Here is a 13,413-nt window from a genome sequence, read left to right on the forward strand (position 1 = left end):
CTTCAACTCAATAGTGAACAGGTACAAAGAACAGCCTGTGAAATGATTGCACCAGATTAGCACTTAACTGTGCCGTTAAAAGTATTCAAAACTTCTTACTGCCAAAGACAACTCTTTATTTCTTCTTTTGGTATGTGAACACTTCAAAATCTAGAGGTGGCCTGTCACATGTACTACATCTAACGGAGAAGACAGAGTTGTTGTGTAGTACTTTAATGAATGACTTAGAGGCAGAGTCCAAGTGTTTAATTTTCTGTTCTTTATTCGTTTAAGTTGAACCTTCTACAGTATTTTAATCTATGTAGCAAGTATCCATACTGTGTAGATGGAGTGAGAAGCATTGGCGTATTTTCAGACACGGCAGTATGAAATAAACCTTTCTCGCTTGTTATCCAGTGCTTTTTAAAAACCATTCATTCCCCTTCTCCAAAGCTTTGATCTGAAGACACATCTATACAATTGGATGGCTCTTCAGTAAATGTATTTGATATGTATGCCAAGTCTCTTCTTTACAGAAATCTTGCTTCAGAGATTGTGTGAGTGATTTGAACAAGTCTGGAGCTTTTTAAATGTTGGTGTGACAGCCAATATTTAAGCAACTCACAATGAGTTCAGCATAATGAAGAGTATTTTTCAAAGGAAAACAGCCTGTGTAAAGTATCGTAATGTGTCCACTTTCAGCTGGGTCTGCATGCAATAGACATTTTTAATATAGAGAATTAAATTTCTTACTAAAAAAAAAAAAATCATCCAAAACACAGCACTCTGAATTTTTTTTTTTTAAATGGGAAAAATTATTTTAGACCTTTTCCTACCATTTTGGGGGGGAAAAAAAAAGGATGAAATGAACTACCAGATTCTAGAGACCTTCTGAGTCACCATCTAGAAAGCATGTTGACTTTTGTAGGTTAGAATTTCTCTTTCCCACCAAAGATCTTCTGCTGGCCTACTTTGCAGTGCCCAATTACAAATCCACAAGAATCCTCCTTCCCCTATCTGACTGCCATCTGATATATTTTTTGAGTTGTGCTATTCTTCTTTCAACTTGAGTAATTGTAAATTTTTGAGATCACACTGTCAGAAATTTGATTTACATTACTCTAGGGCTACTAGTTTCATGTTTGTTATTGGCTTCATTGGAAGTGAATGATTCATACACAGTAAGTAATATTAACCAAAATATTAACCAAAAAAATATACAGAAAGTTTGGATATTATTATTATTACATGAGCAAATTCAAACAGCAAAAGTTTCCGTGGCAGGAAGCTGAAGTTAAAAAAAATGTGTATGATAAATGAGGAACTCTTTTTTTTTTTTTTTGGTTTTTTTTTTTTTTTTAGCAATCCGTATGGTAAATGTCTGGAGGAAATTGTCAGGAATGGTGATAATAATCAAATGACATTATGTGCCCTGTCAGTTCCCTGATTCAGTTTCCTCTCAGTAATACAGAAATACTCATCATTTACTTTCACAATCTACAGGACCTACTGAGTCCTGGGTGGGAATCCCAACCAAACTGCTTGAGGGTTGCCAGTGGCTGTAGCCCTTTCTTGTTCCAGCAGAAGGGCTTCCTGTCTTATCTGCTCAGTCCCAGAAACAGAGATAAATATTTATCTTAGGTATAGCAGATACTGGGTTCATTGGGTCATAAATAGAGCCAAATTCAGAAAGATGCACAGGTTAATGTGCCATGTGAGCTGGATTTCCTTTCAGATTATATCTTCTTTGCATGGTCCGGGCTTTTAAGGTCTTCTCCTTCTGTGACACTGGATAATTTAATCAGAAGATTCATTTTGACTCAAGACCTCATTTGTCTTTTGCAGGTAGAACAATAAATGACAGTTCCGTGAGCCACAGCACAAGACAGATGCTCTGCCTTCCACCTTGCTCATTAATCAGGTGGACAAGAGCATATCCCAGTCTTCACAGGTATGTAAATCATACATGGACTTGGTCTGCACAGGGCATCTTAATAAATTGGTGATAACATGGAAGAAATGTCACTATTTTTTACATTACCCATGGGAACTACACACTCAAATGTCTTAAGACTGTCACCCAAGTGAAAAATTTTTACAATATGCTGTGTATCTGCCACATGCAACACATATTTCTATCATTCAGAAAGAAATGGGTCTAGAGTAAGAAAGGCTTTATGAATCTTAGAAATAGTGTGACTTCAGAGGAATACTAACATCCAAATGGCACCTTCTGCTTTGTCAATTTGTGTAATGCTTGTAAACTGATATGTCCCTTTGTCTTGATAAAGGCTAAGTGCAGGTAATGGATTAAGTGCATTACTGGGCGTGATGAAAATAGTCCCAGATGTAGAGAGATGCATGCAAGATTGTGAACTACCCAGCAACAGAGGGTTGTCTGAAAAGGAAAATCAGATCATGAGAGTGTAGTGAGACAGCATATGGTTTACAGTGGAGTTTTGAAGGAATAATCACTATTGACATTTTCCTGAATGTCAGGGAAGTGTCTCTCAGTATCATTCGTTGTATGAATATTTCAGTCTTCCTGGATTAGCATCTTAGCTTTACTGGTGACAAGTATGTCACAGTAAGAACTCTTTTCCTCATTTTAAGGAATTCAGACATTATATCCTAGAGATGAAATTACAGAAACAATTTAAAAGCATTTTACAATGCTGTTACCTGGTTTACCATTTTTAATTTATGATCTGTGGACTATTTCTATGATATTCACAAGCTGCAACAGAAAAGCAAGCCAATTGTCAGCAGGCTTATATTCCCTCTCAATGAACTGCATGTTTCCATGCAGTGGAAAAGACCTGTGGGATCTGCAGATAAAAAAGTCAAATAGAACCAATTTGTGCCATTTCAGGCAGAACTTTTTAAACACCTAATTTTCTCAGAAAGCAGCCCCAGTTTTATAAAAGTGGCCAAGGAAATTATTTATAAATTAATTCAGTACTACTATAACTGTAGAGAAGTAGAAAAGGGTGCAGTGTGCTTTTTTTAAACATTGCTCAATATAGGCGACTGCATACTGAAATTGTTGCCTTCTCTACATTTTAGCTGTTAATGCATAAAACAGTACAAACTTTCATGATCTAACGTCTGGATGAGGAACCTTCATGCCTTCTCACTTCTTTCTTTCACTTTGGAACTAGTGGAGGTTTTCTGCCCACACTACCTCAAAATAACATAGCAAAAAGAAGAAGGAAGAAAAATCAATTTAGGCAGCCAGTGTGATATAAATGATTTTTTTCTACACCTTTTGAAATGACAAGTGTATACAGGGCCAAATTCTAAGCCTTGTTAAATGTGAAGACTGGATGAATAATGATTTTAATTTTTAAAAATTATTTATTATTTATATGCAGAGAAAATTCCATATTGATCAGATCAATTACTCATAATTAATAATTCATCCAGCTCCATTGAAACCTCTACACAAGGATCCTGGTCACACTAAAGTGATGTGATCATCTGCAGTACAAGTTCTGAATATTTCAAACATATTTTTAAAACTCTGTCTCTATTTAAGGACAGAATATTCAGTATGAAATCAGGAATGGCAAGTACATAAATTATGTTCTTTCACTGAGGTGAAATAATCTGAATTCCCCAGGAAGTGAAGAACTGGTTTAGGTTCTTCATTTTTAAATGTAGGTCCTCATTTGTATGACCAGAACTGCTAGATCTTGCTAGATCTAGTGTACTTGGTCACTCATTTCAGTTATGTGCAGCTAAAAGGTCAACATTTCCTTCTTTCTTCAGGAGTTCACCCTGTCTGTTCTCTTCTACTTGAACAAAATTGCTCTAAAAAAAAAAAGTTTTTAATTTGATCTGCCAGGTTAAAATGTTCCTTGCTGAGAAACTGAATTTAGTGTAGGTAGCCTCAGCAACACTTGTGATATGTGGTAATTGTAAGATCAAGCCTTTTTTTAGGAGACAAACTAACCCCAAGCATTTACACATTTCTTTTACAACTATACCAGAGCTAAGCCATAAGATTAGTAAACAGTTCCTGTTTGCTGGGAAAGAAATGTTTTCAAACTTACTCAGCACTTTGTGTCATATGCTGAGTGTCTGTGGTCACAATCTCAAATTCCTGTTTATTTTCAGTGAGTCAGCTGTTTTTTTCTTTTTTCCATAAAAACAAGTAGTTTCACAGGACTTAGTTTCCCCAGACGTCCTACTTTTCACAAACAGGGTGTAAGCCATTTCTATCTTCCTCAATGCAGAGGTCATGAAAACCACACTGATCACTCGTTTCTCTCCTGTTTCCTTCACACTGAATGTCGCTTAGAGAATACCTCACTATTAATGGCTTGCTTCACAGGTATAAAAAGTACAAAAGCCATTCCCTTCATATCTTTCAGTATAATTCAGCGTGAATGGAATCAGAAAGCCAGAGAATACATGCAAACTCAGATATTTTTGACAGACTGGGTAGTACAACTCACTGATGAAAGCTATATATAACTGTGAAATCACAGGGATTGTATATTCTCCTATCATCCACTATCAGTTTAAGCATTTTTTCTCTGCATTTTGCCGGTGTGAGCAGTCTTTTCCCTTTTTTGTCAGTGAACAATGACCCAGCTTGATTTGGTATATGCAAATCTCTCTGGGGACTTTGCAGTCCCAGAGAATATGGGGATATTTTTCACTGGGTCATGACAATATCAGATCAGTGGAATATACAGCTGCAAACCACAAGGCACTGCTGTTCCTATGTTGTCATCTCTTCCAGTGGAGTCTTCCAGTGCACAGAGGAAAAAAAATCTCCCTTTTAAAGGAGGCTTAAGATTTTGGTGTTTATGTACTTTCTTCAACATAGGGTCCAGGAACTCAAACAGTGCCCCAAAAAAAGTGATAGGAAGTGGTCCTGCCTCATGCTGCACTACATGTACTGAGGGTTAACACTGCACTGAAGTACGGGGAACACAGGTTGTGCCAGGTAGACCAGCTCTAAGGAACTGAACAGTGATGCGGGATGCATCTAGGCAGTGGCACTCCACAGTGTTAGATCATTACGATTGTCCTCAGCAAAGTTTTGGTCCAATACAATAAACAGACTCCCAAAATTTGTATGACCAGAACTGCTGGATCATAGTAGATGCATACTAGATCATTTAGTTCAGTTGCATGCAGCTAAAAGATCAACCTTTTCTTGTTTCTCTCACAGGTCACTAATTTCCAAAATTAATGGTAATTTTCAGTTGTGGCTATTATGTTAGGAAACACAAGTGGGGTGAACAACCCGTGGCTTCAGAATTCTAAGAGGATTGGCCGCTCTGCCATTATAAGTCCCTTTTATTCTTCATTTACAAGCATAGATGCAATCAGCAAATTGAACTCTTACTTCAGTGATTGTCTAATTGTGATCTTTAGATTTTATGATTAAATGGCTGGTATCTACAAATCATATTATGGCCCCTAAATCTGCTCCAGAGGATGCACAACACAGCAAGGTGGAATCCATCACTTCAATGGTTTAGTGTCTGCAAGTCTTCTGAGTTAACCTTGGGTTAAATTCAACCTTTCCATCTTCCTTCTGAGGCCTGGCACAAATTATGTGAGACTTTTTCTCTCCACAAGCACCTTCCAGTGGAACACCGGAACTGATAACTGCACAGGCGGGACTTGATAGCCCCAGCACACGTCTTTCTGAATAGCTAACACAGGAAAATGGAACTTGTCTTGGAAAAAAAAAAAAAAAAAAAAAAAAAAAAAAAAAAAAGAAACAAACCAGCACTGACGCATTCTTATACTTTTGGAATGAAATTTAAAACTAATTTTTCCTGGATAGGAATAGAGAAAAAATACTGGCCACAGCAGCTCAGTCCATCCAAAGAAGCAAATAGAAGTTTTCTTGTGAACAAGAAAACTTGTGAAAAACTTGTGAAAAGTTTTCTTGAGTTTTTTATGAACAGGCTACATATAGGAAATTAGCCACTCTTATAAAAATTGGTTGCTTTTTTCCAGTTCTACTTTTCAGATGTAATTGCAGCAATGACTCTGAAACTGTCTTATTAACAACTTGTTACAACAGAATATAGCAAAGGGGCGCAATTTTAAGAAAAAGTGAGTAGCATGTAGGCAGTCATCTTTAGTCATTGCATCCACCTAAATCATTAAAGCAAGAATCCTATAGAAATAAATAGAAATCCTACAAAAATAAATAACTTTGAAATAAAAAGAAAAGGGCTACCTTTTTCTTTGTGCACTTTGAGAGTGTCTTGTTACTTAAGCACTTGGAAAATTATTTTTTCCTGATGTTTTCAACTATCATTTTCTTTCCCCTGTGTTTTGCTACCAGTATACGTCTCTTCATCAAACCACAGAAAACTAAAATTGGAAAGGAGAGGTGCCTGTGGAGCACAGGGAAAACAAAGCACTACAGGTGTGGAGGACAGAGGGAATCTGCAACAATGGATTTAGTGTCATTTATAGCATCATATTCCAGCCTGTCCAGCAAGAAGTCACATTGCCCAACTCCTCATGTCTCAATGAAAGAGAAACCCATGACTACTGCAACCAGGAAATGCTGACATAACGAAGTTACTAAGAAAACCTGAATTTTAATCATTCTTCATGTTAGACACATTATAGGCAAGGTCACACCAGTTTTATTCACACTAACACCACTGGGGTCTTTTTCTCTTGACATAGTTCATGACAATCAGTCAAAATGCTTTTTTTTTTTTTTCTTTTTTTGTCAGCGCACAAAATGAAATAGCATTTTCCACAAGCACATGGAAAAGAACATGTTGAACCTGTAGTGTGGTTGTATCCTGTGAACATATTTTCAAGGTTTATTGCAAGGGAGGGCATTGCAGAGAAATGCCAGCAGGACAGGTTTAGACACTTTCAATGCCCATGAAGAGACATTAGTCCTGTATTCAAGAATTTTCTGGAAATTCTGGACAATGAGCTACCCATGACACAACCCCAAGACTCCACCACACTTCAAAATAGTCGTTATTGGAAGTAGTAGTATCTGTATATATGGAAGAACGAACAAATTATAGTCAGCTAAAGAGATTTCCTATTGCAGGCAAGGGCTCTGTGGCACAAAGCAAGGAGGAGAAAGGCAGAGCCAGGTATATAATTTGAGCAGCAAGAACAAGGCAAAGAGAGGGATGGAAAAAGAGATGAATAGGTGTGCGACCTCTCAAACTTGTGGTAGTATGGGTGGGTTCTTCCCACTATAATGGGAAAGGAGGGAGTGGGTACAACTGCAGGAATGGGACCATCTGCCTGTGGCACACTGGGGTTGTTTGCATGAGAGGCAGTGAGAACACAAGATGCAAAGGCAGTACAGCTGAGTCTGTGCCCCTGTCTTTTCACCCCAGACTGCTGCTAAGCCCTTTGCAGGGACCTTTGCTTTCAGATCAGTTTTCACTCTATTAGCAGCAATTCACATCACGATCTCACGTTTTTCTGAGACTGAAATATGACTGAATTCCACTGATTTACTCAAAACAAAGAACTCTCAAAACCCTTTAAAAACATTAATATAGAAATCTTAGTGTCAGTTCAGTCAACAGTCACTTCAGAGTAAAACATTTGGACAAACAAAAGATAAGGTGTAGGTGTTTAATGTTTTTTTTTTTCATTTGGGGGCCCTGAAAATGTGTGCAAATGGCCTCCTTGCTAAAGAACTGCACCTGAAGACACTGACTAAATCAATGCCAGTTGGGATTAGAAACCAGGATTTCTAAAGTCTTGATCTGCATATTTAGCTAACTCTTATTATCTCTTTCTTCCTTTTCAGAGCAAGTGATCACAGGTAAACCACAGACCTACACATTTTGCAAATGATGCAAAAATTGTGAAAATAATTGAATTGATGCACAAGGAGTGAATGGACAAAACTTGACTTGCTTAAGATTCCTGCATGCTGCTAAGCTTGAGTCCTTGAATCCTCTGCTCTTTAATTGGTACAAGAATACAAAATGTCCCTTTTGTTTAAGAAGTCAACTGAAGTAAGCAAAAATGAAACAAGAGCTTATATTGTCTTGGAAAAGCAAGTGACAAACAGTAAATTCTGGTTAAATGAAAGGGGTATGTTTCATGATAGAGAGATTTCAGGCAGAACTAACCACAAATATACGCCATTCTTTATTTGCTGTGAAGTCGAGAAATATTTGAAAGCTAACAGTCACACTCAGAATATTTTCAAGTTATTAGTAAAATTAAGGTTATCACTCCTGCTATAGCTCCCAAAATATATAAATACCCTGCTTTGAATATGTACCTCAAAATGAATAGTTCTTGCCATTACTAACATAACCCAAATACCTAGGGACATTTTAACACACACTATGAAGAGTCACTTATCTTTCTAATTGAATGGCAAACAGGTTTCTGCTGGGATGTCTCTAAAAAGCCTAAAACTACGGAATTACTGAATCTAATTTAAATTCCACTCAGACATGATGTAGAAAAACCATTACAAATCTGTTCCTGCTCAAAACATTTTTTGTTGTTTATTTGTGATTTAAAGGTTAAAGAATTTTTTCAAACTTGATTTTATTTGTTTTGCTAATATATCATGTTTATAAGATACTGCATATTTTTATACTGGGAAAGGCTCACCTCATTTACTTCTTAGGCTGCAATTAACAGTATCCTTGTAATTTCCTCTATTGCAATAATTTTCGTTGTTTTCACCCTAAGAGTTCAACCATGATCATTCAAAGTAGCAGTGTTGAAAGATAAGTGAGCTTTTTCAAAATAAATCATCTCGGTTTTATTTGTATTTTCCCTCATTTCATTTGACAACAGCATTTATTTCCTGGTTAAAAAGCTCAGGACAGGCATATAGCACCATCATTTAGAGCTCTTAGCAATCAGGTCTATTGAAAGGTGTCCCAACTCATGGCAGGGGCATTGAAACTGACAATCTTTAAGGCCCCTTCCACCCCAAACCAAATAATTCTATGATTCTATGATTAGAAATACAGTAATACCAAAATTTGGCATTAGGGAGTTGCACCACAGTCCTATCTAAGAAAAAAAAAACAAAGACAAAACCAAAAAAATCCAACGAGAAACCTTCCATAGTTTGATGGTCTAAAAAATCAAATTAAGTCCATTCATTATGGAAAGCTTATTTAAACTGCATATCCCCCAAAGATTCTGGCCTCTTTGCCAGTTGCTTTGGTAACTTCCACAACCCATGACAGATATGGACACCTATTCTTTGGATCCCTGCCAGACTACCATCCTTACTTCACAGAGGACACCAAACAGCAGCTAAATGTTATATAATAATAATGCCTTTTAGGAATTTGAAACCAAAGTGAGAAACAGCTTTTCTTAATTTTCTAAGAGTGTGAGCTGCATCACATTGTGAAAATGAAGGACAAAACATCTAGAATATTTTTATCCAGTGTCATAGACATTTTGTTGCCTTGCTCTTTAAGACAAGTTCATTTAGAAACACATGATAATGTAATTTCCTTTTGAAAAGGAATAGTGATTTCTTCTGTTTAAACATGGGGAAGGACCTAAACATCTCTGCACTGGGCAATAGGAGAAGTGTTGTGCTCTGGGAGTGCAACACTGTGAGGACTGTGTTGGGCCTTGCACAGGCACCCAGCTGCAGACAGATGGTTACTTGACTCTTCCAGTAATACTTAGTTAACAAAAGCCTAAGGAAGTATAAGGCAACCCTTCCAGCTCTGCTCTTTCCTTCCAAGCTTTTAAAACACCTCCCAAACCAAAACTTCACTAGTCTTTGAGAAAAACATCTGCAATGACAGAGACTGAGTGCACTGGAGGCCAACCAGCAATTTAAGGTATCTTTGGTTAGACTCCTCAGTGCCTAGCAGCATACTCATATCATAGCCTAATTCAAAGAGGCTAAGAGCATTCTATGGCTCTGTTGTTATTTTAGGGGAACTTTAGGCACCAGTCCGCCTGTCAGAGCAAACCTTGAGATAGTCAAGAGCCTAGTGATCATCCCACCACCTCAGAAGTCCATGTATTCAGTCAGGCAGTACCCACCATCACTGGTCCCAGAGACGAGATTGTTGGAAGGGGAGAAAGAAGAGGCCAGGAAGGGGAATATCCGTGTGCTGTGCCCAGGAGGATGTGTTCAGGCATCAGGATAAGCCAGCCATTCATTTCCCCTTCCTTAAGGAAATGAGGTGAGTAGGATCCCTCTACTTGGCTACTGGCCTTTTTTTTACTTCATTTACTGGCTACTTCCTTTTTTTTACTTCATTCTTTCAACAGGGCACTTCTGCCTGACAAGGCTTTACTCCTTGAGTTCTTATTTTTTCAGACTTTAAGTTTCTTTAAGCTATGAATATCTTTGGGTTACAATTCATATTTAAGAATGAGTTTCAAGCTTAATTTGAAGGTTTCCAAATAAACAAAAGTGCAATGATGTTCCCAAGTATGTTTGTGCAATAGTTAAGCTGTGCACCAGAAATCTTTTCTGTTATTTATAAATTTCCTCGCAGACAGGATCAAAGTTCACTCTGACTTTTTTTGTTACCTCTGTTAACTGTTAACTTCCCACAGGCCATCATTTTCTTGTAAAGCAAAACACTTGTGGCTTAGTAGTCTTCTCACAAAAGGGAAAGGTTTGATTTCCTCAAATTTCCCTCTACACCTTAACACTGTTCTAGGTTCCTTTCCTACTTCAACTATCTTTCCAAACAGAAATCAGCACTGAAAAGTCTGTTTCATTTTGGTCCCATCAAAGCTGCATGGAGATAACCCTTCTTCCTTAAGAAAAGCCCAGGATTATTCACTTAGTTCTAAAACACTAGGCTGCAGATCAGGCTAAACTGGTTTTCTAATGTCATCTGTAGTCATGTGCATGGTATCACTGATTTCTAGGAAGAGGAAAACTCCACTTTGTCTTTTTTTTGTCTTTTTTCCTCAGATATGGTTACGTGTGAATGTGGTTGGAGGTTTTTCGGAAATCCAGTCTTCGCTTACAATTGAAGCACAGAAAAGAAAAAAATTGTGTGAGAAATTTAAAAAAACCAACCAACCAACCAAAGAAAATTAAAATAAAAAGAAAACAAACAAACAAAACAACATATATATAATATATATATAATATATAATGGCCAGTCTTCGCGAGCGAAGACAACAACAACAACAACAAACACACACACACAAGGAAAACCACCTGGAAGAAGACAGGAAAAGCTGTAGCAGGGTGTTAGTAATATTTATCTTTGACAATCACAGAATATGTTTTAAAACATAACTCTTCATTCTTCAATTATCTACAAAACATAATTTTACCAGGTTTCTTCTGTGTGAATTTGTTTTCTTCTTTTACTCTGTTTTTCCAGAGGAACAACCCACACACAAATATGCCATCTGCCTGTCTGCCTCCCAGCTCCAGTTTCAGTCAACAGCCAACTTGAGCCAAATTTGAGAGAGGTGCAACATTCTCAAAGATGCTAAGTTCTTACAGGTTCATGGAAAATTGGCAGCCTAAAAGAAGAAAGAAGCCCATTTTAGTATCTCATAGTGAATCAAAGATAGATCCAGCTCAATGTCTCTATCTGAAGAGGTAGCAGCCATCTGGCCAGCATGTAGGCACATTTTGCCAAGACACAAAACCTTTAAGTTTGGAAAAGACCTCCAAGATCACTTGAGTCTACCCTTTGGGAGAAGAGCCTGACCCCCATGTGGCTACAACCCCTTTTCAGGTAGTTATAGAGAGCAGTAAGGTCACCCTTGAGCCTCCTCAGGCTAAACAGTGCCAGCTCCCTCAGCTGTTCCTCATAGGACTTATCCTCTAGACCCTTCATCACCTCCATTGCACTTCGTTGGACAGAGTCCAGCACCTCAATGTCTTTCCTGAAGCGAAGGACTGTCATGGGTTTCAGTAGCCAGAGGGGGCTATAGAGCGATTTCAGTTGGAAACTACGAGAAGTTTCACTGTCCTATCCTATAAAGAAGCCAAAGACAGCCAGCTCCAGGAGGGACTTCCTTGGTGCTGGCCGAAGCTGAGCCAATGAAAAGGCGCTTTTGTAGTAATATATTTAAGAGCAGAGGAAGAGAAGGTTGTTGAACAGAAGAAATTCCAGCCTGGAGAAGAGAGGAGGAGAACATGGGATAACAAGCAGACTCCAAGGTCAGAGCAGCAGGGGTGAGAGAAGAGGCCCGGGGGGCCTCCCTCTCTCCCTCCAGCAGGGGAAAGACTGAGAGCTGAGACCCCCGCCACTGGTGGAAGATCATTGGGGTTCAGAGATTTTGCCCCCCCTGCAGCTCATGGAAGAGCACAACGCTGAAACTGGTGAAAGGACACAGCAAAGTCCTGCAGGAGACGTGTAGCCCGTGGAGAGGAAAATGCAGAAATACGTTTTCCCAGGTAGGACTTGTCCAAAATGACCCATGGAGCAGCAGATTGAAAAGAACTGTTACCCAAGGGGTGGATGGACCCACAGGGAGAAGTCCATCGAAGACTGTTTCCCGTGGGGAGGGACCCCACAGAAGCAGGGGAAGGACTCAGAGCCATGACCCCCTATATCTGTGGTGAAGACAATGATGACACAGGTTGTCCCCCTGCAGCCCACAGAAAACCATTGGGGCACAAAGATCCCCCCTGCACCTGATGGAGGAGTAACCCACAGGACAGCAGACTGGCAAGAACTGCAGTCAGAAGGGTGGACTCAAACTGATTACAAAAACCCTTCCCGTTTCCCTGCACTGCTTGGGGGAAGAAGGAGAACTTGGAAGAAACCGGGGGAGGGGGGGGGAGCAATTAAAACTGTTTTATTTCTCACTCTCTTAGTTTTATCTTGTTAGTAATAAATTTAAGTTTTATTCCCTACGTTGAGTCTGTTTTGCCCTTATCTATACTCATGAATTCCTTACTGGTTTTTTTTCCCTCTCCTCTGCTGCTTTGCAGAGGGAGGGTGAGAGAGTGGTTTGGTGGGTATCCTGGTATCTAGCCAGGGTTAAACCATCACAGGGACCTAGAACTGAACATAGGATTTGAAGTGTGCCCTCACCAGTCCAGTTACAGGGGGACGGTCACTGCCCTGGTCCCGCTGGCCACACGGTTGCTGATCCAGGCCAGGATGCCATTGGCTGCCTTGGCCACCTGGGCACACTGCTGGCTCATGTTCAGCCTCTGTTGACCACCATCCCCAGGTCTTTTTCCACTGGGTAGCTTTCCAGCCAACCTGCCCCCAGCTTGTAGCACTGCCTGGGGTTGTTGTGACTCAAGCACAGGACCTGGCACTTGAACCTCATACCACTGGCCTCAGAACATTGATCCAGCCTGTCCAGACCCCTCTGCAGAGCCTACACATGGACCTCTGAATCAGCCACAGGTAGCACTAAACTTTTCTATGTAAGATTGGTGGGAAGGAGCTGAAGGGTGGGACAAGGGCCTATAAAACACAGGAAGCTTGACTTCATTAATCTTGCTACTCCTCATCTTCTACT

At 39.3% G+C, this 13,413-nt stretch overlaps 1 long non-coding RNA gene across 1 annotated transcript; it reads left to right on the forward strand.

The window, feature by feature from the left end:
* Positions 1 to 1,838: 1,838 nt before the first annotated feature.
* Positions 1,839 to 12,692, forward strand: LOC126646902 (uncharacterized). The gene is made up of 3 exons (XR_007630456.1): positions 1,839 to 1,930; positions 9,884 to 10,136; positions 10,883 to 12,692. It is a non-coding gene; the product is annotated as an uncharacterized LOC126646902 (long non-coding RNA).
* The last annotated feature ends 721 nt before the right edge of the window (positions 12,693 to 13,413 follow it).

This window comes from Myiozetetes cayanensis, unplaced genomic scaffold (assembly GCF_022539395.1).
Source record: "Myiozetetes cayanensis isolate MyiCay16 unplaced genomic scaffold, myiCay2020 scf4, whole genome shotgun sequence".
In the NCBI taxonomy this organism is placed as follows: Eukaryota; Metazoa; Chordata; class Aves; order Passeriformes; family Tyrannidae; genus Myiozetetes; species Myiozetetes cayanensis.